The 17,229-nt window shown below is 37.5% G+C and overlaps 1 protein-coding gene and 1 long non-coding RNA gene across 2 annotated transcripts in view; both read right to left on the reverse strand.

Annotated features, from left to right (window-relative positions):
* Positions 1 to 17,229, reverse strand: part of PTPRR (protein tyrosine phosphatase receptor type R) — a 276,888-nt gene that overhangs the window by 187,839 nt on the left and 71,820 nt on the right.
* LOC129049162 (uncharacterized) lies at positions 3,267 to 6,195 on the reverse strand. The gene is made up of 3 exons (XR_008511994.2): positions 6,022 to 6,195; positions 4,890 to 5,093; positions 3,267 to 3,333 (listed from the first exon to the last, which is right to left on the reverse strand). It is a non-coding gene; the product is annotated as an uncharacterized LOC129049162 (long non-coding RNA).

Genomic DNA, 17,229 nt, shown 5'->3' on the forward strand with positions numbered 1-17,229 from the left:
CACATAAAGCTTTCTCATTTCCTAAGAAAGCCTTTCCTATCTGAAGTCATATTTATAGCCTCTGACTCATCCTCATTACTCCTCCTAGATATCTTAAAGCCTTTCTTAAGGTCAGAAAGTCTGCCAACATAGAGCTTGCCACTTGAACTGAGGGGTTCTTCTTGTACCACTCTAATTATATTAAAGCCTGGAGCTCCAATTTTTACTCACCAACAGGTCTAGTTTTAATGTTCACATTCTGAAACAAAATCGCTTTCCTCATTTCAGTGTTCTCTTTCAGGGTCTAAATAGATATAACTTTATCATAGCAAATTTGTTACTCTCAATGTCTAGAATAGGTAAGAATAACAGAGAAGAATTTCCTGATCACTAAAGCAGCACTATTCATTTATGTCATAGTGTTCCTGTCGCTCCATATGCTGGACGCTCTGTGATGCATTAACAAATGATTTTGTGAGCTTTTGCATTTCTCTAGGTCAGGGATTGTAAATTTAAATACCTTTGGTGGCTAGACAAGTATGTAAGTAGAGTAGGGCTTGGGCCTGCTGCCCCAAAGCTCTGCCCAATTTTTGCTGTATGGGGAAGCAGGCTCTATGCTGCTAGATCAGTTTTTTTCCAAGAGAAGGTCAACATTCAGATTTTTAAAAATGTACAATCTTCTGATTTTTAAATGCTATTTTAATTTTACAATATTATGGATAAAGGGCATTTCAGGTAAAGGGAACTAGAGAGAACATGATACATTTGGAGAAATTCAAGTCATTTGATGTGATAGGGTGGTGAGTGCTTAGTGGGGAATAGCAGGAAATGGGACTAGACATTCACTTGCATCTTACTTGCAGGTGACATGGTTAGATTTACATTTATATTAGAATGGTTAAGAGGCAGTCTAAGAGGAGAAAACTGGGGTGTGGTAGGAACCAAGAGGATATCACAACAGTCCCAGGGATCGCGTTGAGAACAGAACATGAGCAGTGTGTTAGTCCATTTTGTGTGGCTACAAAGGAATACCTGAGACTGGGAAATTTATAAAGAAAAGAGATTTATTTGGCTGATGTTCTGCAGGCTGTACAAGCATGGACCAGCATCGACTGGGCTTTTGGTGAGGCCTCAGAAAGCTTCTACTCATGGTGGGAGGTGAAGGGGGAGCAGGCATTCTACTTGGTGAGAATGGGAGCAAGAGAGAGTGGAGGAGATGCCAGGCTCCTTTAGACAACTAACAAACGCAAGGTTCCTATTCCCTACAAATGTGCCAGGGCAGATTCAGAAACTATCTGAACTATTTTGAACTATCAGAGCAAGAACTCATTACCATGGGCAGGGCACCAAGCCATTCATGAGGAATCTGCCCCCATGACCCAAACACCTCCCACCAGACCTCACCTCCAACATTGGGGATCACATTTCAACATGAGATTTGGAGGGAACAAATATCCTAACCATATGAAGCAGGAACTTTGAGGGGAGATGGACTTTAGAGATAAGTAGGAGGAAAAGAAGCAGGACAGGGCAATGGATTCAATATGGTAGTGAGGGATAAGAAAGCATAGAGGTTGCCACTCAGATTTCTAGGTTGGAAAGGTGGGTCTTGACTCCTGTCATTTGTTGAGACTGTAACAAGAGGGGCAGGAACAGGTAGGCTGGAGTGGTGGGTGAGGGTAAAAATGGAGGTGATGAATTCAGTGTTTGATTAGTTTTGTGCTTGTTAGACAGCCAGGTGGGCTGGAGAAAAGTTGCTGGAAGACATCAGTGTCTTCCAAGTGGAGCTTGAACTCATGAGAGCAAATCTGAAACAGCCTGGGAATGGGAGCTGGAGCACAACAATTTAAGGTAAAGAACAGAGGAGGATGACTTGTGAGATTAATGAAGACATAGTAGTCTCACTCCGATCACTGTTCTTCCTCAGAGACTGAAATCCCACCATAAGCCTCAATTGGTGGGTACAAACAATGCTTCATCTTGCCTGCATATTGCAATGGTTTGGATCGAAGCTGACAAGTGGGAAGCTCACCTTGTATGTGGCAACCTGATGAAAGACTCCTGGTGGATCTAAGTGTGACATCTGTAATAGTCCCTGAAAAGGCCCCAGATGACATGTATTGAATACATAAAGAACTTCAAGTTTTCTTTGGCTGCTCATTCCCTCCCATGCAATTCTTCTTCAAAAGGCAGCCCCAGCCAGGCATTTTATCACACTTTTAAAAGGGCCTACAATGATCTTGACTCTGACTATTATCAGTGGGCTTTCTAGATATTCAGGCAGTTATTGATTTCTGAATCTGCCCTGGCACATTTGTAGGGAACAGGAACCTTGTGTTTTGCCATAGATAACAGCCTCCTGGGCTTGGGCTACAGTTAACTGAAAATATCGCTTAGCACTGGGGCACCAGAGACACCTTTGCTGTTATTATGGGACACATAGTACCTTTAGAATATGGCAACCATACAGCATTTCTGAAACTTATTTCTAGAGATAAATCTATTTACATTTTGCTTATGTAATCTTTAAAAAATGTTTTATTCATTTTAAGTTTTTATTTTTTACAGGGCTGTGTGCTTTTGCTCCATATTTATGGTGACAAGCTTGTATATCTGTATAGCAAAGCCTCATGAATGACAATGTTCTGAGCTGTCTGCCACTGCACATCCCCACATTTCTTAGACCACCTAAATGAAAGTTTCCACATTTGAGATCTCTCTTGTTCAATCTTGTCAGGCTGTTCAAATAACATGGTTAGCGCAAAATGCAAAATTGGCTCACTTTCTCAAATTAGTTTGGTGTTGGCATCCAGTAGAGAAATTGCTTTCATTATCTCATGTTGAAATATATTCATAATATTCATTTCAATATTTCATATTTCATTATTTTGGTGGTTCAAACCACTAGAGTTCAAATGAGGAGAATGTTATTAACTGTTTTATTCCATGGTTAGAATCATGCCTAGGACATAGCAGGCACTCAATACGTAATTATTGAATAGTAGAAGGAAGTTACTTCCAGGTAATCTTTCAGAGTAATTCTCTTAAAAAGATCATTTTTAAGGAGAAAAATCATATTGTTATTCTAGGAGGCAGTATTTATCATTCTACAGATAAGGCATCCTGATCATTTGCCTTCCTGGCTACAGAATATTTTTCTAGCAACTCTTATTGGAAGTTGATGCTCAAAGTTACATTAGAGTCAAACAATATGTCTACATTTAGTTGTGGGGATAATTTAATGAAAAGAGCATTGACTTACAATCAAAGACTTGGGTTTGATACTTACCCCTTCTTACACCACTGTGTGCTCTTAAGAAAGACATTTAACCTCTCCCAAGTGGACTTTCTCTTCTGTAAAATAGGATAATAGCTCCCATAAAAACTTGTGAGATAAATAAGTGCCTCTTTTCAACTTTTCAGATTCAGGAACAAAGTAAGAGGAAAATAATTAAAAATAATTAATTAAGAAGGCATTGTAGGTTTCTGCCTACCTTTCAAGATTGCTTTTATGATTAAAAGAGACTATATGCATAAATGCCCTTTGTATACTTAAAATTGCTATTTGAGAGGTCAGGCAATTGCTTACTTATAATTAGTGTTTAGTAATTTGTAATTAGTGCTAAGGGATTACTATAAATTCACTTATAGTATAATATTATTATTTATAGCAGATCACGATTAGGATTCGAATAGGGTTTCAGTAGTTTCAGGTATAATTCCTGTGTACTCTATGTTCCATTTAATAACTGATGGTGACTCAGCAGAGAGATATGGCCTGAATACCTATTAAGTACATAGAAAGTGGCAGGTGAGTATTCAATATCGTCATGAGATATTGTTACACTGCCAGCCAAGCTACTCATTTATTCCATGAACACTGATTAAAAACTGACTATAATGTGTTGAGCACATGGTAAAGAAAACTGGTAGAGCACACATGTTTCTCTACTTTAATAGAGTCTCTCTAGGTACTGAAGACAAATACTAACTTCTAGTTCCAAGCTTTCATGCTAGAAAAGTAAAACCTTAACTCTTGATTTTTCTTCAAATTTCAGATGTGTCATAATGAATATCAATTTTAATAAACATTTCATTACAAACGTAAGTGGATTAATTGTTGGGGAAAGTGAGCCCAGATATTTTCATTTTTATTTTACTCTCCCCAGTACACTTATTTCATCGAAACAGTAGCTCAGTAAACTCCTACTTAGCTAACATTTTGCAGAGGTGGCTATTCTGGTTCATAAAGTCATACTTCTGTTAACAAGCTCTCCCCCATACTTGTCCCCTTTTTCCCCTTTCCACTACTGCTCCCACAGATTTGGCCAATATCTTCTCTCTCCTATTGGGATGCCCATTGCACTGGCCATCCTGTCTGCAGCCTGTCTTCCACATTGCTGCAGAAGGACTCTGCTAATACTTGAACCTGGTGATGTCATTCACTAGCTCAGATAACCTCAGTGGTTTCTTATCACCTACAGGATAGAATCCAGGCACCCTTGAATGGCACGTATGAATTGGTCCCTGTCTACCAGAGTTATCTCATCTTTTCCTCTCTGCTTATGAACTGGGAACAATTCTAATGGCAGTATCTCAAGACATGTGTTTTTTTTTTCTCTGACTGGTGTGCTCTTGCTTCATCTGCCTGCCTGGAAACGCCCTACTTTTCCTTTAAATCTGAATGCATACATTACACCTTCTACAAATGTTTTCCTTACCCTCTCTGGGAAGCTTAGATAATTTTACTGCACTTCTGCAGAAATCGGACATATCACCACAAATCAAAAAATTGTTTAGGACTAAAGTCCAAAACCTTAACATGATCAACCATACCCCATGTAATCTAGCCCCTTCTCATCACTCTCCTGCCTTTCTTCCATTAGGATCACTGTTCAACTCACACTGACCTTGAAAGTGCATGCTCCTTGCTGCCTCAGGACCTTGGTACATGCTATTTCTTCAGCCTGAAGTGTCTCTGGATCTCCACTCCCACTCCTGCTCTTTGCTTGGCTATCTCTTATTCAGCCTTTAGATTTTACCAGCCGCTACTTTATCAGGGAAGCTTTTCTTCACCTCTCAGACTGTGTTCCCCAGTTACAGGCTCACACGGCCTACACATTCAGAGAACGTTATTGACAATTCTGATCTCAACAACAGTATGTGTTCAATACATAATTAATTGAATAAACCTCTATGTAAACATTTATCTTGCTGATTATACATGTAATATATTTTATCACTAAACTATAAGTTCTCTAAAGAAAAATTATCTTATTTAAAATATTTTGAAATATTTAAGGTATATAAATGTATAAAGCATAATACTCCAAATAAGAAGTCTGTTAAGGTCAATGAAGCCAGAATACAACTGGGAACAAAAGGCTTAAAAAAAAAGGCAAGAAGAGATAAAAGAAATTGTGGGTATAAATGTAGGCCCAATAGAAACCCAAGATACTGTACACTGCATTGAGCATCCACATCTGGTTCCACTTTTGGCTTTCCCAGCTGAAAATTTCCTCACATCCCTGGATGTGGCTTTTAGTCAGTGAAACGAAAGATGCTGAGCTATATAATCTGTAAGTGCTTTTCTATTTTTTATATTTCATGCTGCTGAGACCATTTGGCTGCCTTGATAAGCACTAATCAGCTTGTCTGACAGAAAAGAAATATTCATCAATTCAGTGGATCTGAGAATACAGTAATAACAAACAAACAATTTCTTCTACTACGTTCTTACAACATGCTTCTGACACGAGATGTGTGGGGGTTGTCCTCCACACATCAAGCAAGAAATCAATTCTAAAGCAGCTCACGGAACTCAGGGAAACATGTTTACTCATTTATTATAAAAGGTATTACAAAGGATACAGACGAGAAGATGTATAGGGTGAGACATATGGAAAGCAGTGCTGAGGTTTCATGCCCTCTCTGGGTATGCCACCCTCTAGAAACCTCCACATGTTCAGCTATCTGGAAGCCTACTCCTTTTTGGGTTTTCATGGAGGCTTCATTACATAGGCATGATGATTAAGTCATTACCCATTGGTGATCAGCGTAATCTTCAGATCCCTCCCTTTCCTTGAGGTTGAAGATTGGGGTTGAAAATCCCAATCCTCTAATCCTGCCTTGGTTTCCTGGGTGACCAGCCCAGATCCTGAGCTACCAATAGGTTGCCAGCCTTCAGTCAACTCATTAGCATACAAAAGATACTTATCACTCTGAAGATTCTAAGGATCTTATGAGTTGTATGCCAGGAAACGAGGACAAAGACCACATACATATTTCACAATATTACAGTGGAATATTATGATTTCCCCACCATTAAGTTCAATTTATGCATTTCTTTTGCTGACCATTACTACAGAGAGAGTTATTGACCTGAAATGTCTTGTCTTGTCTTTGATCCTGAAGACTGGATCTCATTTTCTCCACATTTCTTTACAAAACAAACAAAAATTTCCAAATGCCACAAAGCATCTTAAGGATATTGACAATAAATAATCTATTGAGGGTTGGGTCCTCAAGACTTGCCCACCTCACTACATTAGGATAGATGTGTTTTCATGAATGAGGTTGCATATTTATAGTCTAACATGGATTTGGTCTCAAAGCAATCCAATTTGCTTAAGCAGGGCTACTAACTGTTTAGCATTAGTTTTATCTACTCTAAAGGTCAATAACACTAAAACATAAGACCTGCTGATGTCATTCTTTCCTAATGCATCTTGACAAAGGAGAAATCTCTTGTATGCTGTCAGCATAAAGATGATTTGCATCACAGGTCATTGGATCGAGACTATTTGGGAGTGAAAGAGAAGAATCTGGGCTATTTGGAATTTCAGGTTATTTGGTTGGCCAGGAAAGAACACTTAAATTCAGAATATGGCAGAGGCATATAACTGGAAACAAAAATAAATACAAATGATATCACAGGAACATAGTGAAGAAAAAGATTATAAGCTGGTAGCAAAGGCTAGTGAAGCTACCATGGGCAAACATAGACATACAGTGAAGTACAAGGACAGTAAATGGGCACCTAGAAATGAATCAAAATTAGGAAAATTATAGCAGAAGCCAAGGGAGGATACACCTACAAAGGCCTAGGACCAATCTGGTTTGACTAATGGGGATTGTTCTAGCTCTGTGGACTGAGATTGCTAATTAATCCTCTCTCCATTTTTTGTTAACTAGTAGAATCTTCCAAGTGTCCACTGAACATATGGACACAAATCTGTAGATTACACTTCCCTGAGTCTCTTGCAGCTTGTTATGGCTATGTAACTAAATTCTGACTAATGAGATGTTTATTGAGGTCATGCATACACCTTCCTGCATATCTCAAACAGAAGCTGTTTGCTGTCCACTTCTTATCTATTAACTAATATGTGAATGTTGTGATGCTGAGCCATGTGGAAAAGGGTTATTTCCTGAAACATAATAGAGCTGCTAGAAAGACAACATGGGTCTCTGGATAAACTCATAGATCAGAACTATCCTACCTACCTGGTCTGCCTGCCAGGACAAATTTTTGTAGGGAAATGAAGTAAAGCCACTGAGATAATATCCCAACTCAGTCTTTTCTTCTTTATTCTGGATATGTGTGTGTACGTGTGTGTGTGTGTGTGTGTGAAAAGTGTCCAATACATCATTGACCATTTGAACAGCATTACTACAAGTCAGATGACTTATATTACTTAAAATTAAGGGAAAAAAATCTTAGAAATGTGCAACTGCAACATTTTCTTCTGTAGTTGCAGCATATGCTTCATTTGTGAAGTTATACAGACTATTTAAAAACTATTATTATATCCAGTGTAATTGTGTCAGCATTGGTTTAGTTAATTAAAGTTAAGGAGGATAAAACATTCTATGAAACATTAGCCATATGATCTGCAACTACCCTTTGTTTTAATGGTGTGAGAACACCCATAGAGAGCAAGTAAAAGAAATTATTAGTGGATTACCAACTTTGTGATAAATCCAACAGAACCTGGCTATTGTGTGCTTCTGGGCGCCCCCTTTTGGTAACTGGCTGCTTGTGTTCACATGCAGGCCAGGTTTAGAGCTTTGCTTCTCTCCTCCTGTTGAGCCAGGATACTGGTTGGTACTCTTATTTGAGTTTAGAATTTCTTTCTTAGAACCAGATAAAACTACTAGTTGTTCAAAACCAAAGTGCCTATGCTGTTCTGAAACATTAATACCCTCTTCTTGGCCTGACTACTTCCCTATAAATGTCACCATGTTTTTGGATTTCAAAACATGAATTAAGTAACTGTCTGCCGCTGGATTCTGATTCTGTGATTATTCCTGATTGCCACTGTATTAATTTCCTATCATTGCCATAATGAATTACCTCAAACTGATTGGCTTAATTAATACAGATATAACTTATAGCTCTGTAGGTCAGAAATCTGACACGGTCTTACTAAGCTAAAATCAAAGTATCACTGGGGCCACGTTCCTTTCTGGAGGTTCTGCGGAGGGGAATCTAGTGGTTTTTTTTCCTCATTCCAGCTTCTACAGGTTATCGTGTTTCTTGTCTTGTGGCCCCATTCTTCCATCTCCAAAGCCAGAATAGCCATGCTATGCTCTGCTCACACTGAATTATTCTGACGTCCTCTCCTGTCTTTCTCTCCCATTTTTAAGGTCCCTTGTGATTGCTTTGGGTCCAGAAATCCAGGATCAGCTTCTATGTCAAGGTCAGCTGATTAGTAACCACAGTTCCATCTGCAGTGCTTTGCCATATAAAGTAACACATTCGCAGTTCCCAGGAACTAGGATGTGGACATCTTTGTGGGGCCATTATTTACCCTATCACAGCCACTTTTGAGCTAAGTAGATTAATTTTGGGGTTTCTGATTCTATAATAGCTAGATCGATTTTTTAACTTGACCTTTCCCAGCACAGGGCGGAGGTTTAAGAGAGTGAACAACTGGGAATAAAAGCACATGAGAGGGTTAAAAATGAATCATCTTAAGAAAGCCATAGAACACATTTACTGCAAATTTCTCACTATGTCAAAAGGTCTGGGACCCTATGGGGAGGGGTAGGAGTTATCTTTGTGTCTCCATTTGAGCACATTAATACATCTCACTGAATTGCAAGGAGGTAAGATAAAGGGCATTCCAGAATAGTCTCTTCCAACAAAATTATCACAACAGGGGCCAGGTTCACTAGAGATACTATGAAGTCACCGTGCCATTCATGACCAATATTATCAATGTGGTAAGACCATCTGCCTTTCTGTCTTGAGTTTTTATTTATTATTATTTTTTTCTAAAACTAGGCTTATCTTGGAGATAAAACAGCCCTGCAACCAAGTTCTTCTGCACTGTCAGTAACTAAATCTTGAGTTGGTCCAGGAGAATTTCCTGCACTAAACCTTTTCCCTGCCCCAGAAAAGCCATATGGTCAGAAATTCCATTCCAGCTCATACTACCATTAGAGGCATTAGAATCAGACTCCACTCTACCCCTACCTCCCCACAAAAAAATTGCAAAGCATAAATAGCAACAGCCAGCTTTATCCTGAATCACCTGTGAATCAGCAAGAAAGTAAAATACAGCTTCTCGGTATGCTAAATGAAAAGATTTGATTTTAAATTTATCAGTGTAGTGTGGGCACTCCAATTTCCCATAGAGGTATTGCATAGTTTTCCACATTTCTTATTTTTTTTCATTTGCATCACAGACCAGAAATCCTGCACTTCTCAGCTTGTTCTCTCAACTCTGTTGAGTGATTTTCCAGAAAAGAATGATTACTATTTCTAGAACTTAAGTCTCACAACCTGACTCCCTCTGAGTTCCAGAGTCCATAAAAAATAGCTGAAAACTGATGTGATTGCACACAATATGATGTTTAATATTGTAAAATAAGAAAACTTTTTTCATAGGAATTGAAAATAACTTACAGAACAAAAGTAAACATGAAGTCTGACTTTGCCTAGTAGAATAATACTTTTAAAAATATTCAACATGTCCCAATATTTTATTTAAGCTGAATAAAAGTAAAGACATCATTTTCCTAAATCTAATAGAGATTTCTAATACAAAATGCAATAGCCTTTATTTTTTCATTTAATTTCTCATGGTATTAGTTTTCACTGTAAATTCAAAACCCAATTATTATTTTCATAATGGGAATATATTAATGGGCACATGGTACTTATAAAACAATTTACTAATACCTTGTGGATAAGCCTTCCCGTTGATATCTCCATGGTGGTCTATTAGCATTGTCAATTTCCTTTAGGTAATATTAGCCCCAGGTCCCATATCTTCAAATTTAATTTTACAAAAGGTTTTTTCAAATAACAATGTTGATATATTCCCTGAAGTAATTTACAGCCATAGTTCCTCTTAAAAAGCCCTACAAAGCAATTCCTATGGGAACAAAAATGTGTATATGACCAACTGCTATGACTTTTTGTGCATGACTTGTGAATTTTGTTTTTTAGATTACTATATTTTACCTTTTCCCTATAATTCTCTGTAAGCAACACAACAGATTATAATGAGTATAATCAGATCTGCAGAATTATTGAATTCCTCAAATACTGTTCTTTTGGAACTGTTCGTTTAGTGAGATCCCAAATACCTGCTGTATGCTTCATCTTGGGTTGTTCCCAGCATAAAGATTAGCTGTTAGATACTTAGTACGTTTATTTATGACATGCATGTTGGTTTCCTGTGGCTGCTGTAAGAAGTTACCACAAAATAGGTGGCTTAAAACAAAGGAAATTTATTCTCACACAGTTTTGGAGGCCAGAGTCTGAAATCAAAATGTTGCAGGGCTGCACTCCCTCCCGCCAAAAATGGAGAATCTGTTCTTTGCCTCTTCCAACTTCTGGCGACTGTTGGCATTGTTTGACTTGTGACCATTTCACTCTAACCTTTGCCTCTGTGGTCACATTGCCTCCTTCTCTGTGTCTTGTCTTCTGTCTGTTTCAAATCTACCTCTGCCTTTCTCTTAGAAAGACACTTGTCATTGGATTGAGAGCTTTCCAGGATTGTTCAGTATGACCTCTTCACGTCAAGAGTCTTAATCACATCTGCAAACATTTGCCTTCCAAAATAAGATAATAGTCACAGATTCCAGAGATTTGGCATGGATATCTTTTGGGGCACCATTTTTTGGCCTACCAGAGCAAGACATTTAAAACTGTTTTGCTTGAAATCTAGTTCTTCTGCCTTATAACGCCATTGTTCTCTCAGCATATTTAATTTGAAGAGCTAGAAATAATTCTAGAACATTTTGTGCAGATATGCTACTTAGATATCTTAAGAAGCTTGTTCTAATCAAGTTTGGAAAAGTATTTTACTCCAGGAGTTGAAATAAATCACCCACAAAATGAAAAAACAAAGACATACTTGTACAAAAAAGTGACAAGTGACAATTGTCTGTCTTTGTATACTTGACTTTGTCACACTGAGAACAGAGGCTGGCAAAGAGCAGCCACTAAAAAAAGGATGTGTTGATTTGTTAAAATAATGACTAGAAGGAATAAACTAGACTTTGACTTCTGCAATCTCACCACTGTTAGTCTTTATGCTCTCTGGTTATGGTTCCTCTTTCCCCAGAAATGTGGATTGCAAATTAAACAGGCTACAAAAGTCTTTATGAACTGAAAACATTTAAAAATATTTAACTTTCTCATGAAATGTAAATGGCTAATATTTATCGAATATTTATTGTGTGCTAAGGCTCTCTGGACCTGAACATAAACATCTAAAATTACAATATTAATATTACACAACCATAGAAGGTAACTTATCTTCATAGTTAAGTGCACTTTAATGAACTCTCCAATTGCTCTGTAAGATATATGGAGTGAAGTTCAGAGCTTGCCGAGGCCTGCTGACAAGGGGATTAACTCCTAGTAAGACAGTATGATTCTGCACCGAGTAGTTGTCTGGTTTACTAAAAGTCAGTGGATGTTTCCAAACCTATTTATGCTAATTATCTTTATTATTGTAATTGATGTAATTTAAGAACTGTTATATAGAATGACTAATATGAGTACCAAAAGTGGATTGTTGTTATTTCTATGAAAATTAAGTTGAAAGCTTTGAAAGATCTGAGACATAAATGTTGCTGAAAATTTTTTTTTTTTTTTTGAGGCAGAGTTTCACTCTTGTTGCCCAGGCTGGAGTGCAGTGACACAATCTCGGCTCACTGCAACACCCGCCTCCCAGGTTCAAGTGATTCTCCTGCCTCAGTCTCCCGAGTAGCTGGGATTACAGGTGTCTGCCACCACACCCAGCTAATTTTTGTATTTTCAGTAGAGGCAGGGTTTCACCATGTTGGCCAGGCTGGTCTCAAACTCCTGACCTTGGGTGATCCACCCACCTCGGCCTCTCAAAGTGCTGGGATTACAGGCGTGAGTCACCATTACCAGCTTAAAAAAATTATTGAAATAGATTTAGGTAAGACAATTGTAATAGACTAGGAAAAGTTATAAAATTATTGAAGGACTCGGTACTTATTGTATCTTTGTGTTCTCACTCCATTTTAAAGAAACCAAAAATGAATTAGAGATGATACATTTTGAGCCTGTTTTATACAAGAAAGACAATATGACACTAACTAGGGCATCCATATGCAAAAGGTGGGTCAAGGGTTATGTGTTTGAAGCTAAATAAAATAAGACTAAAAGGTGTATGATTTTTATTATTCCCTACTGTGATTGAATTCAAGTAGTCAACCTATGATCAGTTTTGATCACATCACATAAGAAGGTTTATAATATTATATATGTTTAACATGTGATCTCACCTTTATGTGGAATCTAGTAATGTTGAACTCATACAAGCAGAGTAGAATAGTGGTTACTCCAGGGACTGGGAGGTAGGGAAAATGGGAAGATGTTGGTCAAGTGCATAATCTTGCAGTTATGGGATGAATAAGTTCTGGAGACCTAACGTACAGTGTGATGATTGTGGTTAATATATACTATATTTGGACTTGACTTATATGATAGTTTTAGTTTGAATTTAAGGTTCGTCATTTACAAAATTTCAACAGACTTCAGCTGGGTACTATGGAAAGAGTGCCCAATTTACAGAAAGTAAAAAAGTCTGGAAAGAGTGCCCAATTTACAGAAAGTAAAAAAGTCAATACAATTTATATATGTGATATATGCCTAGCATTGCACTAGATATATGATATGAAAATACCAATATAGTATAAGTCATATTTCATGCTCTCAAGGAATTAGAATTTGGTTGAGGGTAAGACCAAAACAACAATATCAAAAAGAATAATCAATACATAGGATGTAAAAGTCTCAGGTATATTTTGTAAATACATAAAAAGAATGTATAAGGAACGATTTATGTGGGCTGTTAGAATCAAACAAAGTTTCCAAAAGGAGACTGGCTTTAAACTGGACATGGAAAAAGGAAGATTTGGAAAGTTAGGGAAGACAGTTGGAGCTAATTCTAAAGACTGTGAATGCAGATCTTGTGGGTTGCAGTTGTTCACTTCCTTCTAGGAAGGTTTCAGTGGTGGGTGAGAGTTGACAGAATACAAAAGTGGAGGGAGAAAGAAGCTTATAGGTGTGCACAGGAAAATCTCCCTAAAACAAGAGAAAGTCATAAGTATAAAAAAGGGAACATATTTGGAAGGACTTATCTTGATTAGAAAAACAAACCAAAAAAAAAAAAAAAAAAGGACAGAAATAATACTGAACCATACTAGGGATTGCACTGGACAGAGCCTTAATGTATGTACATGATCTAAGAGTAAAGACTGAAAAGTTGGAGTCACAGTAGGACACATTTAGAAAGGATTCCTTTATGAGCTTAGAGCAATAACATTTATAGTGCTTTTTTTATATCCTTTTAGGATGATTCCTGTATGCTTCCAGAATTAATCCTATCTCTCTCTTTTCCTTCCTTTGCTTCTCCCAGCTCTCCGTAATTTTAAATTAACCTAAAAAGTCTATTATTTCAAGAATGACCTCAACCGCATCATGAATTTTAAGTCTTCATTGGATAAAATGCCTAAGAAAGGAGAAGATCCAGTGCCTAGTAGTTATATAAATGGTTGCATGAATGCAACCTAGGAAGTTAAAATTAGAAAATCCAGAAAGAAGGGAGGGCAATTCCCTAAATTTCTACATTTCTCTCTGTGAAGTCACTACCACTGATGTTTGGTGATCTAGTTTTTCTATAATCTTCTGGAATAAGATCATAAACCTGCCTTTCCTGAACCTAAGTGCCCTGAGTTTGGATTTATGACCAATTGTTTCAGAGTGTTAACATGAATCACAGTGCTTCAGTGGGACAAGAGAAGAAAAGCAATTTCGATACTTAAAAATAACAAAATGAAATAAAATATAGACCAAGAATGGAAAATAAATGGATAGTTAAATACAAGTATATGTAACCCAACTAAGCAACAACTAAAGGATTATGGGATAATAATCACCAAATATTTGAAGAATCTAAATAACAAAGTAGAAAACAAGTTAGTTGGCTTGAAAGATAGTGTTATGGTTAATTAACATGGAAAGAAATGAGCAAAGAAAACGCTTCTTTTCACTAGCTACGGACCAGAAAAAAGCTTTAGGTTCATTCAAAGACTAGATTATGAGATTACATACAAAGAAAACTCATAGAAAGCTTTTTAGAGAGACCTGTAAAAATGTGACTTATGAGCATCTTGGAGGCGGACTGGCATCTCACCAGACATGGCCCAGAGGAAGTATGGAGCCCTGAACGTAGGTACCTGGCATGGGTAGGCACTTAAGACTCACTTGTTTATTTTAAGAAATGGTTATATTAGTTACGAAGAAGAAAGCGTGTATAGGCATTGCTATTGTGTGAATGTTTGTGTCCTCTCAAAATTCTTGTTGCAATCCTAACCCCCAAGGTGATAGTGTTAGGAGGTGGGGCCTTTAGGAATTGATTAGATCATGAGGGCAGATCCCTCATGAATGGGACTAGTCCCCTTACAAAAGAGCCAGGAGAGAGGGGGCTTGTTTGCCCCCTTCCACCATGTGAGGATGCAAAGGGAAAACACCACTTATGAACCAGAGAGTGAGCCCTCACCAGACGCCAAATCTGCTGGGTCCTTGATCATGAACTTCACAGCCTCTAGAAATCTAAGAAATCTAAGAAATCAAGAAATCAAGTTTCATTGCTTAAAAGCTACCTGGTTTAGTGTATTTCATCGTAGCAGCCTGAATGGACTCAGATAGGCATCTGTCTTTCCTCAATCTATCCACAGCTTCCCCTGCTTGTCTCAGTGCAATATTTATCTGAACTGAAATTGCTTATGGGTATCTGCCTCTTCCCTCCCTCTCATGCCACTGTGTAAACTCCTGGCTTGAGGATCTTTCCTGATGTGTCCAGGCACTGTACATCCTGGTGCCTGACATCTTGTGAAACTCAGTGATGGAAGACTAACTTTCCTGCTTTGAAGGATGTGAAAAACAAACGCCTGACACGAGAACTTGGATGTTAAGTACAAAAGTTTTGACAAGAGACCTTGCTCTGCCACAGTTTATGCAGCTGTAAGATCAATATAACAATGGTGCCTATATCACAGGAGTTGTGTGAGGCTTAAATGTAGCACATGTAATGTGCTTGGCACTTTGCCTGGCTTGGAGTAGCTGGTCATTAATTGTTAGCTATTATTATTTATTATCAATGCATGAAATTTATGGTCAAACCACAAACATAATCAAAACATCTGGTCCAACATATCCTCTCTAAAAACCAATAGAAATTATAATATGGTCAGTCAAGTTGGCTCTGATATTTCAGATGACTGATAATATTTTTTCTGCCTGTATTATTGCAGGAAACTTATAAATTTACATCTGAAAATATGAGGTTTTGGGGCTGTGGATGTATAATTGCCACCTCTTTCAATTTGCTTGGTGAGGTTAAATTTTGGAAAGACTGGGTGAGCCATACTCTTCCTCTCCATTCTACACTTGAACCAAGTTTAAAAAATTTTTATTGTTCCTACTTCACCAAAATAAAAATGCCAATTAATGGGATCTGTCCATAATGAGCTTTGGATTTAATCCTCCTACAACCCTAATGCTTAGAGAGAGAGAATTTTTAAACTTCAAAATTTTGTGGCTCTAAGCACCAGATGGACACTTAGAGGTTCCAGAAAGACTCAACACAATAAAGAAATTTGGCTGTATTTTCACTTTTAAGAAGTATTGTTCTATTTTTTGGTAAAGAACAGCTTAAAAATAGTTGTAACATATAATTTGTGTTACTTGATTTTCATAAACATAATGATTTTCAGTGAAAATAACCTGTAGTCAGTTGCTTTCGGGGTATCCCCTTCATCTTTTCCCTGAGATTCTGAAGAGAAAACTATTTCATAGGGGCATGATAATAATCTACTATTGCCTAAACCTAAGTGTGTCCTGAGGGTCATTACTATAAATTACAAGAGATTCCCATCCACTCATATTACATATAATGGGAGGAATGTCATTAAAATTCACTTAGTGCTCAGATTGACTCAGTACAGGCCTAAACCAACTGTCAAACAACTCTAAAAATAAAATATAATGACTTGATGTGTAGACAATCATACTAGCACTGAATAATCTCCATTTGCAATAGTTATCCGGTTCTGTGACCAAATTTATTCTCATAGTATTACTCCCTTCGAATATTTATACGTTAATCTGTGTTCACACAAATTAATGGTGGTTTTTTTGAGATGGAGTCTTGCTCTGTCACCCAGGCTGAAGTGCAGTAGTGGATCTTGGCTCACTGTAGCCTCTGCCTCCTGTGTTCAAGAGATTCTCCAGAGCAGTCGAAACTAGAGGTGCATGCCACCATGCCCAGCTAATTTTTTTAATTATTTTTTTATTTTTGGTAGTGACAGGGTTCTACCATTTTGGCCAGGCTGGTCTGAAACTCCTGACCTCAAGTGATCTGTCCGCCTTGGCCTCCCAAAGTGCTGGGATTAGACATGAGCAACCGCATCCAGCCAGATTAATGAATATTAAATTGTAATGATCAGATTAGAGAATTATCTAATAATTTAAGAATGCAGATGTACTTTAAATGCCATTTGGTTATACTAAAAATGTTTTGAATCATGTAAAACAATCATTCACAATTTAGATGACTTATAGCTACACCAAAACACTGGGGTAGAATATGTGATAGATGCTTAGAGTTACAATTTGAATCTGGGAAAATAACTTCTAATGATACTTTCTGTGTAGTATCACTCAACCAAACACAATTAACATATTAAATAACC

This window comes from Pongo abelii, chromosome 10 (genome assembly GCF_028885655.2).
Source record: "Pongo abelii isolate AG06213 chromosome 10, NHGRI_mPonAbe1-v2.0_pri, whole genome shotgun sequence".
Lineage (NCBI taxonomy): Eukaryota > Metazoa > Chordata > Mammalia > Primates > Hominidae > Pongo > Pongo abelii.